General features: G+C 46.4%; 1 protein-coding gene across 4 annotated transcripts in view; it reads right to left on the bottom strand.

The window, feature by feature from the left end:
- The window catches only part of PDZD2 (PDZ domain containing 2), a 377,862-nt gene that overhangs the window by 237,372 nt on the left and 125,601 nt on the right, over positions 1-14,889 (bottom strand). The window lies entirely within an intron of this gene.

The raw sequence follows: 14,889 nt of genomic DNA, 5'->3' as shown, positions 1-14,889 counted from the left end.
AACTCCATCTAGAGGCAGGATATTTCTTTTCTACTCAGTCTAGGAAGCAGGAGCAATGTCGCCATAGAGAATCCTAGCTCCAAATCCACACTTTTGCCTCTGTTAGAAGGGAGGATACTTGTTCTCCTGGCCCCAACCGGGGCTCAATTTTCAGGAAAAAATTCTAACCCAGCTTTGCTGTGGAGCCGACGTTTGGATTGGGGGACAGTTTACGTTGTGTGCCTGGCTGCCAGCAAACTCTTGAGTCTATTGATAAAGTATCATAGATTTATTCTATACTACTTTTCATTTCTTCTAGAATGGCTTTGGGAATGGATTTAACCCAATATCCTATTTATGTTAAATCTTCATCTTCTTGCTGAATGGTTCCCCTGGCCCCTAACATGTTTTATCTACAATTCCTCTAATACTGTAATAATAAATTTGCCTTACTGATAGTATATTCTTAGTGCCAAGGTTAAGGCCTGTCTAGTTCAACAATTTAATTCTTTCATAATTCTTTATGAAACATTCAGAAATCTAAGGCACCTCCAAGAAAAGATTCTACAAAGGCTTACAGGCCTGGCTCTTAATAGATATTCAGCAAATACTTCCGGAATAAATGGATGGATGCAAATCGATGCCAGGAAAAAAAAATGTCTCTACTCCTGAGTTGGGCTTGCCTCAATCAGACATTTAAAGAGCATCTTGCTGATGACAATTAGTCTATTTTTATATATGGAATCATCTGAACTGTGACTAACACCTTGAATCACAAGCCATTAAAATTTAATTTGAATGATCTTTACAACTTTTTTTTTTTTTAATTATTGAATCTACAATGTGGCAAGCGCCGAGCAGAGGTAGCTGTGCACAGATGAACAGGTCAGTGTAAGTGTGTTGAGGACATCTCTGCTGAGACAGAGAGAACTTGGAAGAAATGGAGTGTAACTTTCTCACCTATATGATGAAGAGGGTAAAGTTCTGAAGGTGGGCAGGCTTGAAGCGCTTTGATTTATTCATACGATGCTAATACGCCTTTGAGAAGCAGGGAAAGGCATTACTTACTTTGGCCAAAGGAGACTTTCAGTCTTTGTACGTGGCCAGTGATCTTTGATCTTACGTTGCTTTTTAATAGCCGTGTGATTATGTAGATGGTCTTCGCTAAGCTTTTGATTTATTTGGAACCAATTAATAGCTGACGCTCAAGTTCGTTGAAAGCTCAAAGTAGACGATATTGGAAATCTCTTTTGGGGGACCGAGTAATAAGGTCATTTATTACTGACACCGTCTCCTGTTTGTTATTATTCGCTGTTAGGTCACTTCCTGGGAAGGCTGGAGAATGTTTTCCACCCTAGATGGCACGGTTTTTATTGACTTTCTCTGGGAGAAAATGAAGTTCAGAGAAGAGAGTGAAAAGGATCATTTTTCTATATTTATGGGGAATGGGGGTGAGAATTTTCTTTGATGGAGAAGGCCAGTTGGCAACTGCACTCGATTAACCTTCCCCAGGGGACCTATTATTGCCAGGCACCATGCAGAACTCTGAGGGGCTAAGACTCTACCCCGTCAGGAAGGCACAGGCCACAGATGCTCCCGCATGGTCACACTGTATCATGTGACCAGCCAAGGATGGGCCACATCATCTCACTCAGAAGCCTAGAAAATGTTTCTCTGGAGAAAGCAGCTCTGGGATTGGCTGGGGGAAAAAAAAGGCCGATCTTAACAGTCTACCAAGGGAACAAGATGGAGGAGATGAGTGGTTCATAGGCCATACAGCAAAACCAACAGCCAAGCTTAGGGTAGCGGTGAGTCTCTCAGAGCTGTTGATGGTCTCTTTCTCCTTTCAGTAGTACTGTCAAGAGTTCTAGCACGGACAGCCTGCTGTGTGTACAGTTTTGCTCACCAAGGCCCATGAACGTAGGTCTCATCTTTAGGAATGCATGCTTTTTGTTTTTTTTGTTTTTTTTTGAGGAGACAGGGTTTCTCTGTGTTAGCCTTAGCTGTCCTGGACTCACTTTGTAGACCAGGCTGGCTTCGAACTCACAGTGATCCGCCTGCCTCTGCCTCCCAAGTGCTGGGATTAAAGGCGTGCGCCACCACGCCCGGCTGGAATGCATGCTCTTACATACGTCCAGAACCTCTGGATAGCTGGTCCATGGCCGCCAGCAGGCTCCTAGTGACGAAGAAACATGTAGCTTACTTCAAGAGCTTGTGACTGTCCACCTGAAAGCTATCCCCTCTCCCTTTATTTTACGGGAGTAGCAAGGCATTCAGCTGAAACACAGCCCTGTTTGTAGGGACAGATAGCCATGTAAATAAATCTGACCAATGAAATAAGAAAAAACAAAACAAAACACTGGATGTGGCTGACACCAACATACTTAGAAGCAGAAATGAAAGGAAAACTTCACCTCCAGGCTTTTAAAGTTGCCTTTATCTGGCTTTATCTACACAATGAATTAGTCTGATTAAATCTGAAACAACAACAACAACAACAACAACAACAACAACCAAAAAAAAAAAAAACCCAAACAAACAAACAGAATTTGGTGTTGAGGAGTGGAAGAGCTAAACGTAGCAGTAATTAAAATGTGGGGCGGGCTGACCAAGAGCCCCAGAAGCAGGGGCCAGGGACCCGGCAGGTGCAGCTTGGATGGTGCTGAGCTTCCCCACGCAACGAGAAACCTTTGAACAGACCGCCTGTCATGCTCTGGATGGCCACTTCTGTGCTGACAGGAGCTGGGCACTTACGGACAACAGTAGGAACAAAATTAGATCACTGCAAAGTGCTTTCTCCTTTGTAGCAAATTCAAGAGAACGCCGATTCTGTATGGAGGTAATAAAAAATGGATAGAAACATCACTTTGCCTTGGGAGGCTCTCTGGACACTCAGCCTGCAGTGTAAACTGCCAAAGGTGCTCAGATTGCTGACCCTTACGGCTGACGAAAGCCAGTTTTATTAGAAGGGGGTGAGCTAGGCCCTGCGAGCCAAGAGTTTTAAGTGCATTTGAAAAAACGGGATTCCTCATCACAGTCCACTGTCTCAATTGCCCAAGGTGCAATTGAGTAGGCACAGTAGGCAGCTCATTACGATGTTAACGTTCATGGAGATGGTCAGAAAGGAAGGATGCAGCCTATCAGAATTGACCAGAAACACAAGGAAGAGACACCTTCTGACATGGAGAGGGTATCATCCTGCTCCAAACACCTCAAAGCTGGTTTATAACAACCTGGAATAACTTGATTCCTATCGTATTGTGTGTGTGTGTGTGTAGTATATGAAAGGTATGTGTATACATTTGTGCATGTGATGTGTGTGTTTCTGTGATATGTATGTGTGGGATATGTGTATGTATATAGTATATGTGTGACCTGTGTATATGTAGTATGTACATATGTATGTATACATATGGTATGTAGTATGTGCATGTGTATGTGTGGTATTTATGTATGTAGTATATGTACATGGTATACATATGTGGTGGCATATGGCCTGTGTATGTGCAGTATGTGCATGTGTATGTATGGCCTGTGTATATGTAATATGTGTATGTATGGTATATGTGTACATGGTATGTGTATGTGTGCTGTGTGTGCAAGAATGAGTGTGTGTGGCATGTGTGGCATATGGTGTGTGTGAATGTGTGATCTGTAAATATGTGGTGTTTTCATATGTATGTGTGTATATATATATATATATATATATATATATATGAGCAGTACATATGTGTGTGTCTGATGATTCACAGAGCACTGATGGTTTAATTAGTTTTGAAGCTTATTCTTTAAATTTGTTTTAGATTTATTTTATGTGTATGAGTGCTTTGCTTACATATATGTATGTAAACCACATGCATGCCTGATAACCACAGACATCAGAAGAAGGCATCAGATCCTCTAGAATCAGAGGTATAGATGCTTGTGAGCCACTGTGTTGATGCTGAGTACTCAACCAAGTCCTCTGCAAGAGCAGCCGACGCTCTTAGCCACTGAACCATCTTTCCAGCCGCCTGTAATAACTTTGAATCTTTTGATTTCCCTGAAGTGTACATTAGCAAAATAGGCTACAGAATATTTGGTCCCCAGGAAGAGTATCTTCAAGAACCCCCCCCCCAAAAAAACCAAGAAGGGGCATAAAGGACAAGGAACAGGAGTGACTCCAGATGAAGGTGAGGGCCATGGTGGGCACAGATGTGACTACCTCCCAGAGAAGAGAGCGGCCATCAGGACTGTGCTCTACTGGCCAGGCAGATCAGCTCATTTCTGCAGACAACGGCCCTTATGACTTCTGTCTATCCTTTCACAAACTGAATTTTATGGTAATTATTTTCTACTTTCCCTGGGTTTCCCTGTGAACCTGGTAGGCTTATTTCAGAAACTCATATCCAGAATAAAGTAACAGCAGACACCTGGGGCTCTGGTCTGGATATGGTGACTGAGGCTTGGATCCCAATTCCCTTGGGGCTGAGACATCTATCCCACACATGAAAAGAAAGTCATGTCTAAGTGACAGAAGATAGAGAATGGTGGCTGGAGAGATGGCTCAGTAGTTAAGAGCACTGTCTGCTCTTGCATGGGACTGGGGTTCAAGTCCCACTACCCACATGGTGGCTCACAGCCAAGTAACTACAGTTCTAGGGAATCTGACTTGCTCATTTGGCTTCCTCAGGTACCAGGCACACATGTGGTGCACAGACACACATGCAGGTAAAACACTCATATACATAAAATAAAATAAGGTTTTTTTTTGAAGACAGTAATGCCCGGTGTGATGACACACACCTTTAGTCCCTGCATTCAGAAGGAAGAGGCAGGCAGACCTCTTTGAGTCTGAGGCCAGCCTGGTTTACAGAGAGAGAGAGTTCCAGGACAGCCAGGGCTGTTAATACAGAGAAATTCCATCTTGAAAAACCAAAAAGAAAGGAAGGAAGAAAGGAAAGAAGGAAGGAAGGGAGGAAGGAAGGAAAGAAGAAAGCAAGCCATCAGTTGGGGACTGGGGCGATGGACCAGTGGGATGAGAGTACTTCCTGCTTGTGTTGTTGTTGCTAGGCTTTCTATTGCTGTGATACAGCTCTATGGCTGAAGAGCTATCTGAGAAGGGAAAGGTTTACTTTGCTTATACTCTGCATCACAGTCTGTCATGGAAGGAAGTCAGAGCAGGAACTCAAGGCGGGAGGCGGCAGTGAAGCCTGGGCCGTGGAATCGTACTCGGTACTGGCTTGCTCATTCTGCTTTCTTATACCGTGGGGTGGCACCACCCACAAAGAACTGGGCCCTCCTATATCAGCGACTAATTGATAGAACAGCATAGTGCAGTCCTGCTCATAGCTCAATCTGGTAAGAGAACTTTCTCAATGGAAGATCCCTCTTCCAAAATGATTCTAGCTTGTGTCAAGTTGACATACAACTGGCTAGCACACTGCTCTTCTGGAGGACTGGGGTTCGGTTCCCAGCACTCACATAATGGCTCACATTGTCTGTAACTCCAGGCCCAGGGGATACAATGGCCTCTTCTGTTCTCCTTAGCTACTGCACTCATGTGGTACATAGCCAAACATGCAGCCACAACATCCATACACATAAAAATAAATAATAGGTCAAGCTGAAGAGTAGGAATAATTCCCGTTGCCCACCTTCTTCTAAAATATATTTTCCATGACTTCAAATACTGAAAACAAGTTGGAGTCTTGTCCAAAGCATTTTCTTGGAAAGCCAGGATTTGGTCAGTTCTGGATGAACTACTTCTAGAGCTCAGATACGTTAGTTTTGGAAGAACATAAAAGCTGGCATAGAGGAAACACATGGCGTCACATGCATACCTCCGCAGTGGCCATTCCATACTTTGCAACAGTGACTCTCTGCTGAACAGACAATTACCCTAGGGCAGTACCAGCTTCTGTGTTGATAGCTAGACAACCCTGAGGTACATTAAATCAGACCCATCCTGTCCTCATTGTGTGGCCTGGACAGCCCCGATGCCACCGACCCATTGCTGATCACATAGTATACACTATGTTCCATGTATCACACTGAAGTGATTTCTTCATGTTGGCCCGAGGCTGACATTAATAGTCTTCCTCACTGGAGCCTCTTACGTGAACTCAGAGCTTCACTATACAAGTAGTCTAGCCAGGCATCTTGCTCCAGGGATACTGTGTCTGCCTTCCAGACACTGGGGAGTCAGAGGCGGGCTGCCAGATGTGAGGCATGGTCCTTACAGATGTGCATCAAGCACTTTATCCATGGAGCCATCTCCTCAGCCATATTTGAGATACTCTTTTTTTTTTCCTTCAAGACAGAGTTTCTCTGTGTAGCCCTGGCTGTCCTTGAAGACCAGGCTGGCCTCGAACTCAGAGATTCGCCTGCTTCTGCCTCCCAGTTGCTGGGATTAAAGGTGTGCATCGCTACCACTTGGCTTTTGAGATCCTTCTTATCCTTAGATCTTGCGTACATAACCTGCTTACTGTATTTAAATTCTTGTCATAGAACTGCACCGGATCTGATCTCATCATTAATTCACAGCATAGGTATTTCTAATCACCAGTAACGTGCTGTGCTGTTAGCTAACAGTAGCCCCTGGGCTAGTCACTTAGAACCTCTGAGCCTCGGTTTCCTAATCTGCCAAGGGAGGTGGTTTGATGACGTTTCTTCCCAGCTACCGTGTTCTCCAGGATGCTGGGGCTGAGTTAGCGACTGGGGAATGGAGTTGCTAGCCTCCTTAAGAGGCATAGCCACAACACATGGAAGTTTTAAACTACAGAGGAGATGGGCCAAATGGCTTTATCAGACTTTGACCATCTGCCAAGAGAGAGAGGGAGGAGGGAGCCCCAGGGGTGGTTTTACATCCATGTGCCTACAACCCCAGCCCAGCTCTTTCAGAAGACACGGAGAAATATATCCGACAGGGTAAATGCTCTTTGGAGAGGCAGAAAGAATGAAGAGGGGGAGGACTCGCCTGGGGGGCGGGGAGGACTGGTCCACAGGAAATCCTGTTCCTACTGAGGCCCCACAGACTCTCCAACTTGGCATGGGCTTCAGTGCTATGGAAACTGGCTCCCACCCTCCCTGCTCTTCCCAGACTCCTCACTTGCAGGGTCAGGCCGGAAGGCCTGGTGCAGGGAGAATCCTCAGAGGAGACCCAAAGATCATGGAGCAGAGAGATTCGGCTGAACAGCTCTCTGGGAAGCACACCCCTTTTCCCAGGACTTCCTGTGGGAAAAGGCCTCAGAGGACACAAGTCAGCGTCCATGGGAGTGAGTGCGAACTGCATCCCCATCTGACCCCTGTAGTTATGAAGTCAGGATCCAGAAGGAAAGACTGCGAGGGTGCATGGTGCTCCAGCTCCGACTCCAGCAGTTTCCTCCATGGAAGGCCTGTGCTCTTTTGGCCTTTAACAGGAGAGTAAGAGAAACAACCTAGAGAAGATAGGAAGCAGGCGCACACATAAACAGAGGGGCAGGACTGAGAACCATCCAAGTAGATTCTCCATGGGGCATTCCCAGGACCTTGGGAAGGTGAGGGAAGTGAGGAGGCTGGACCACCGCTGCCGACGCATGTAGCCGCATGTGCACAAGTAAAAGACACCACTGAGGCAGGCCACGGACAGGCCAAGGACATGCCATAATATAACCTTCACCTTGTGACTTTCCCAGATCCATGCATTCAGAAAAGCACACTGAGAGGCTCCCTGTCTATTCTGTGTAGATAGTTACTCACAAGGTAGCTCGCTCATTGATTTTCCTATTACCAAGTGAGCAGACTTTTTTTTGCATTGACCCAATCAGGGAAGCGGTCCCCTGAGGACAGGATGCAGAACAGGCAAAAACCTCAGAGCAAGGAGCTTAGGAAACACCTCCACCCCCTTCCCCCATACCCCTCCTCCCCCCCTTCCCTCTCCCCTCCCCCACCGGCTCAGGCAGCTTCTGCAGCCTGCACTTTGTGGAGGACACGACCTGCTTAGTGGAGACTTCTCTCTACAAGACACCACTGAGAAAAGTGTCAGTTGCTCCGGCCTCCTGCAGGTTTCTTTCTTACCATCCCCTTGGGTTCAGCCCACTTTCTCCAAACCACGTATCTGGTCACATCAGTAAAGACTAGTTTTTACATCTCACACGCACAATCACACTGCAGCCCACCTCCCTACCCGCAAGATGACGATGCCTCCAGCTTTAGAGTCTATGTATATCTTCCTGGGCATTTCTCTTCACCTTGGGGATTCCCATGGCGGCGTGTTTTACCATATATGTTACACGTATAGTTTAATTTAATATTGAAAATTTTGCTTTATTTCTAAGTTCACACTTGTGAGAAGGGAATCTTGTTAAGTGTTAAGGACATACGGCTATGGCCACAATGCATTCCTTCCAAATTCCTACCTTAACGTTGAAGCCAAATCTTGACTAGAGTGGAGTTAAGAAGTTAGTATTTAAAGGTTCTGTCCTCGTGACTGGGCTGGTTGCCCTTCAAAGGGCAGGATGGGACGAGGTTCTTACAGTCCAGGGTATAGCATCCATCTCTTCCAGAGGGTGTGGTGACAGTGCATAGTGCTTGGCTGGCCCTTTGACCTTGAACCTCCCAAAGCGACACAATTAAACATTCCTTCATCCGCAACCCAGCACACGGTGTTCTGTTACAGCACAAACAGACTAACACCGACACACCTTCCAGGTCTGGTGTAAATACAGGAGACAACTGAGTGCTCGCAGCGTGGGGACGCACCAGCCGGTCTGATCTACTCACAGTGGCACACGTGACTACTTCAAGGAAGCAAGGGCAGGAGAGGCAGAAGCAAAGTTGTGAAGGAAAAATCAAAGGAAGGCACATTCTCTCCTCCACTCTTGACCTGGAGCCCCACTGAGGAGCCTTATGCTTCGGAAATTCTAGACAGTACCAGCATTTTCCAGGGCCCTGGGGTCCTGTGGCAACCTCTCCGGCTACACAGATGAGGGAACAGATTGAGAAGGGGCCCGGTACTCAGTCAACGGTCTGAGCCCGTTATCCCTGACATCACTCTCTCATTAGGGAGTGTATCCCCTCAGGTGTATCTTCGGGCAGTGGACCGAGGCAGCCTGGGTTGTTCTAGCCTTCTTCATGGACAGAAGGCTGACCTATACATTGCTGAGCCCCATAGGGAGAGGAGCTAAGGAGAAGTAGAGGTTCTTAGATCCACCAATGATGGGGAATTACCAAGATTAGCATAATGGCCATTACCTACCACCCACCAAGTTCCACGGAAGCATTTCCAGTCTGCCTTGGGCGCCTGGCTGGAAGGCTCGGAGGGCAGCCTAATTCTCTTTGAGATGCTGAGCAAACAGACCATGCCAAGACAGAGTCTAAAGGAATCATGTGAAAATACCTGAAGGCTTGTTCTCAACTTGAAACCTCAAGTCTTTTCCCGTGAGGAGGTGATTAAGAACTTGGCTTCCTCCCCAGTGTGGATGCTCCTGGCCCTGCCTGGCAGGCTCAGGTGCTCTTTCCCTCCTGCCATTTGCCTGTCTCCCTACTGTTCTCCCAGACGCTCCACACATCTTCCACTCAAGTCCTTTCCCACGAGGCTCAACCCAGGAAGAAGATGGAAAGAAAACCGCCTCCGCTTCTGGTCTTTCGAGTTCCACAAGATAAACACTGGTTAAGAGAACGGGGGAATCATTCTTTCTCTCAGCAAATATTTATTGGACATAATAAGTAAAGAAATGTCCTCATCCTTAGGGATTTAAAATTTAGAGTGGTCTCTTTTTTTTGTTTGTTTTGTTTTGTTTTGGAGACAGAGTTTCTCTTGTAGTCCTGGCTGTCCTGGACTCACTTTGTAGACCAGGCTGGCCTTGAACTCACAGATATCTTCCTGCCTCTGCCCCCTGAGTGCTAGGATTAAAGGTGTGTGCCACCATGCCCGGCTTGGCCAATGGTTCTAAAAGGATAGTGTTCATAATGGTGGTAATGGCACGGCAGCAGGCAGCTGTCTGGTCACAGTCTGACAGCACATGAGGAAAGAGCAAACTGGAAATGGGGTGAGACTCTAAACTCTCAAAGTCCCCCCCCCCACAGTGACATAGGTCCTCCAGCAAGGCCCCCCAATTTCTACAAGTGCCATTACCTCCCCAAACAGCATCATCATCTGGGAACCCAGAGCTCAGACACATGAGCCCATGGGGGACATTTCTCATTCAAGTCACCACAGCACATAAGATGGGAAGAGAGGACTGACTCCATAGACTTGTCCTCTGACCTCTACAAACAGGTCATCGCACACGTGTCATACCCACATGCAAATAATAAAATAAAGTTAAAAAAAATATAGTATCTGTGGTGGTTTGAAGAATTATGGCCCCCATAGACGCAAGTGTTTGAATGCTTCCCCCCCATAGGGAGGGGCACTATAAGGAGGCGTGGCCTTGTGTGTGACATCTCTCCTGCTGCCTGCAGGTCAATGGCTTGTTCGGCACTATGTCTGTCTGTGCATCATCATGCTTCCCACCATGATGACGATGGACTGAACCTCTGAAAATGTAAACCAGTCCTATCAAGTATTTTCCTTTAAAAGAGTTGCCTTGGTCACAGTGTCTTCTCACAGCAACGAAACCCTATGGCAGTGCCCCATTAAATATGAATTCCAGAATAAAAAAAACAAAACAAAACCCAAAACTCTAAGGACTGCCTTGTTGCACCTTACACGGTAATATGTATGCCTTAGTTATTTGCAGCAATCAAGGCATATCTATATTGAAATAGTATTCACTTACATGAAATTTTAATTCAACCCTGTGTCTAGTATTTCAGCTGGCACGCCTGAAAAACTGGGAATCTCATATTTTAGGTGGCATGCCTGTATCCACTTCTGCCAAGAAAGAAGCTCATAGAACCTTTACCTGGCATGCTTTGCCCGCCCTGTATGAGCCATGTAACCTTTGTCCTGCTATGGTGGGCTTATGTTTCCTCCTAGATGCCAATATCACCATGGTCCAGCCACCAGGGTCAGCTCACTCACTGCCAGCTCCTTGTCACCTCATCCTCTTGCTCATGCTTGTAACTTTTCTAGTCTCAGATCAACTGCCTTCCCTGGATTCCCAATTTGTCTAAACTCTACAAATACTGGTCGCCTCTTGCCAACTGACCTCTTGGAGTTGTCTGCAATGCACAGAGATATTGGTCTCACATCAGACAACTGTGGAAGCACAGCTGATCAGGAATAGAACAACCCTGGAGGTAACCAAAGGGGTTTTCTACCTGAGACCTTCAAACCGTAAACCTGGAACACAACCGTCCACAAGTGTTTATATTACGTACTATAACGTTGTTCATTTCATTTGCTTGTTCTTCTGGTGCAATATTATTTGCACGAAGTGAAGCAGGTAAATATTGTTTGAAAACCACTAGACTAAGGTCCGCCTGGTCTACAAAGTGAATCCCAGATGGCCAGGGCTACACAGAGAGACCTTGTCTCAGAAAATAAACAAACAAACAAAAAAGCAAGCAAGCAAACAAACAACAACAAAAAGAAAACCACTAGACTAAACAAGCAGCAACCAGTTCTCTGAACGGCGTGTGTGTTGCAGAGAGCACTGGATGTCCAGCACACCCTCAAACCCTTGTGCCCTCCACTGGGATATTTTTTGTTGTTGTTGAGGAATTCAATCATCTTTCTTCGATCTTTTGATCAGCGATCATGAATGGCTTACTGCCCTGGTCGGCAGTGCTTTTGTCAGTGAGCAGGTGGCCTGGCATTGGCCAGTGAGCTGTGGAGAGCCTGTGAGGTCTTCAGGAGAACCCGGGCCCGTTGTGAGTGGCACCAGGATGCACAGGATCCTCCTCTTCCTCTGATGTCATCAATGTGTGTGAGATGTATAGGACCCTCCTCTTCCTCTGATGTCATCAATGTGTGTGAGATGTCTAGACCGGCTGCTGTCACCAGGGTACCAGGCTGAGTTGGACCTTAATGTAAGCAGTGAGAGAGTGAGAAGGGAACAGAAACTAGGGCTTTGATGATACGTGGACAATTGGGGCCACTTGGTATCTTTTCTGCTGAAGCTGGCTGAGATTACAGCTCTCTAACTCGTACCTGGAGACACCATTATCTGCGTTGTTCTCTGTTGAAAGCCATTCTTGAAGGAGAACATCCGTGCTGGGCATGGAAATTCAAACTCTACGATGTGCAGTACTGTAGCTGGGTCCACCTGCCCTTTGCTCCAGCCCAGAAGGTGCTGGAAAAGCCAACTCACATCTCAGGGTCCTAAACGGAACATCAAAGCCACTAGAAACTAATGACGTCCTCAATCCACCAACAAAGGTACAACCTAAGCCATGGATGGCCCCAAGCCACGGGCTTTTATTACAGTACAGCTCTCATTATAGTAAAGGAAGAAAGGGGAAGAAGACAGATTAGCCATGGACGGGATGAGAACAGACACAACAAATGGAGGCTAATTCACCCTAGAAATATTTGCTGGGTGCCTCCTACCTGGTGCCAGGCATGACCACCACCTACTGAAGTCTTGGCTCATTGAGTTCTACTTGTACCTTCAGGAGATACCAGTTTTCCTAGGTCCACGCACATAAAGGATGTATAACTTAGCAGCTGGAGAGATGGCTCAGCAGTTAAGAATATTGACTGGTCTTTCAAAGGTCCCAAGTTCAAGTCCCAGCATCCACATACATGGTGGTTTATAATTCTCTCTAATGGGATCCTATGCTTTCTTCTGGTATGCAGGCGTATATGCAGACAAAGTGCCCATATACACAAAATACATAACCGAATAAACATATTTTAAAAATGTGTATCATAAAAGAACACCACAGGATGAAAACCATGATGTGGAAAGTAGAGTCAGTGCATGAGCTGAGGGTACAGGGGAGGAGGGGGTCTTAGCGTGAGCCTGTGGGCAGTGTACTCATGCACCAAATAAGAAAGGTTGGGTAAAGGGTCAGGTGAGGCAGGTAATACTTGAATTTTACTGTCTTTATTAGACAAAAGAATGATGCAACCAAATTTGGGCCTTTGTCTTAGAAAAGCACCGATAAGGAAAATGCTCACCCTGTGAATAAGTAGCTTTGGTTGTATATCAATTTTGTTTAAAAAATGCAAGCAATCTCTTTCAACAATACTTAACTAATGTAATTTTTCACTTCAGGTAAGTTCATCAGAAGCTTTTCATGTTCTGTTTCTGGGCCTTCTAGATGCAGATGAACATATATTACTTTAGTGACTCAAAAGCGTAGTGTTTAGTGAGTGCAGTGGGATGCCACTGGGCCAGACAGCCACGAGCCTACTGGAAGGGCCAGCTTCAGGGCTGGGGGACATGCTTCTAGCTAAGGGTGTGGCAATGGGGACAAAGGGAAAGGGCAGCTGCCCTGACCTTTTGAGATGATATTAAGCAAGTCCCCTCCCCCATCTCTAATGTGTATGGAGAGTTTTGCCTGCCTGTAATGTCTATGTACCACATGTGTGCCTGGTACCTACAGAGACCAGAAGATGGTGTGGGGGCCCCCTGGTACTAGAGTTACAGATTTATTTATTTTTTTAGCCACCATATGGGTTCTGGGATTCAAATTTGAGTCCTCTTGAAGAGCACCCAGTGCTCATGACTGCTAAGCCATCTCTCCAGGCTCCTTCTTTTTCTTTTTTTTTTTGAAAGAATGTTGGAGTTTATTAAGAAAATGTTTTAGGAAGTGAGGAGATTCTTCAGTGGGTAAAGTGCTCACTGCCTTAAGTATGAGACCCCGAGTTCAAATTCCCAGCACTCATGGAAAATCCAGGTGGGGCGGCCTATAACCCCAGCACTGGTTGGCTGGCCAGCAAATCTAACTGGTAATCTCCAGGCTCAGCTTCAAGTAATAGTAACAGTAGCAACAACATAGCTATTAAGAGTAGAAGATATCCAAAGTCCATCACTTATTGCCACACAAACATGAGTAAGCACCCCCTCACCCCCATACACATATACAGGATGCTACACACACTCACACACACACACATGTGCACACACGCACACACACACACACCACACATACAAGAAAGTGTTTTAATATACATTTGATCACAGGTACATAAGAGGAAAGACAGCTCTGTACACCCTAGAGTGGGTGTGGACCTCTCAAGCATCACTAAGTTCATCAGTCATTTGGTGACCTCTTGGAATCAGTTTGGTAGGAAAGGAGACAAAGAAAATCATTCTAAGATGATCCAGGATACGGAGAGGCCTGGGGGTTCACGCAGTAGCCTCAGCCCTTTCTCTGATACCCCAGAAATCCAAATTTTGCCCTCTTGTCAAGACTCCAGATCAGGCATTGTGCCTTTCTCTGTGCACATGGGCTCCGCTGGCAGAGGGGATGGCCGCGGCTTTCTTCCGTACATGGCAAATGACCCTCTCCTTAACACCTGCCCAGGCCATGCTGTTCCCTATGTTTATGAAGCTTGAGTCAGTCCCTCCTGTCTGAGTATTCTGCCCTAGGAGAGCCAGGCTTGTTATCAGGAGCCCACACAACACTCAGCTCACAGAGGCCAATTAAAAGCCCAGCGTGGGAGACCTTTGGCACCAACAACTTCTTTACCTAGGTGAGGACCACAGAGGAGCTCGCCCACCAAGGCCAACAGCTCACACCAGAGCCAAGAGGAGGTGACTCTTCACACTGCTGCTCCATGACTGGGCTCTCCGCTCCCTCTTCCGGTTCCCACCTCCAGCTCCCATTTGACTAGGAAAATGTGCATCTGATTAGAAGCTTAGCTTGGGCCAAACAGTTGCAGCCCTGGTTCTCATGGGACAAACCAGAGAAGGGGACAGAGCCCCTGAGGAAGCCAGGGGAATTGAGGGACAACTGGGACGTGTGGGCTAAAGAGAGGCAGCCATGATGGAGAAGCGCCTTGAGTCAGTCCCATACTCTCAGATAATGGGCCCAAGGATCGGTCCCAGGCCA

The sequence above is a fragment of the Acomys minous genome (genome assembly GCF_964271855.1).
Source record: "Acomys minous genome assembly, chromosome: 5".
NCBI classification, from domain to species: domain Eukaryota; kingdom Metazoa; phylum Chordata; class Mammalia; order Rodentia; family Muridae; genus Acomys; species Acomys minous.
This window is presented reverse-complemented; position numbering and strand designations above follow the sequence as displayed.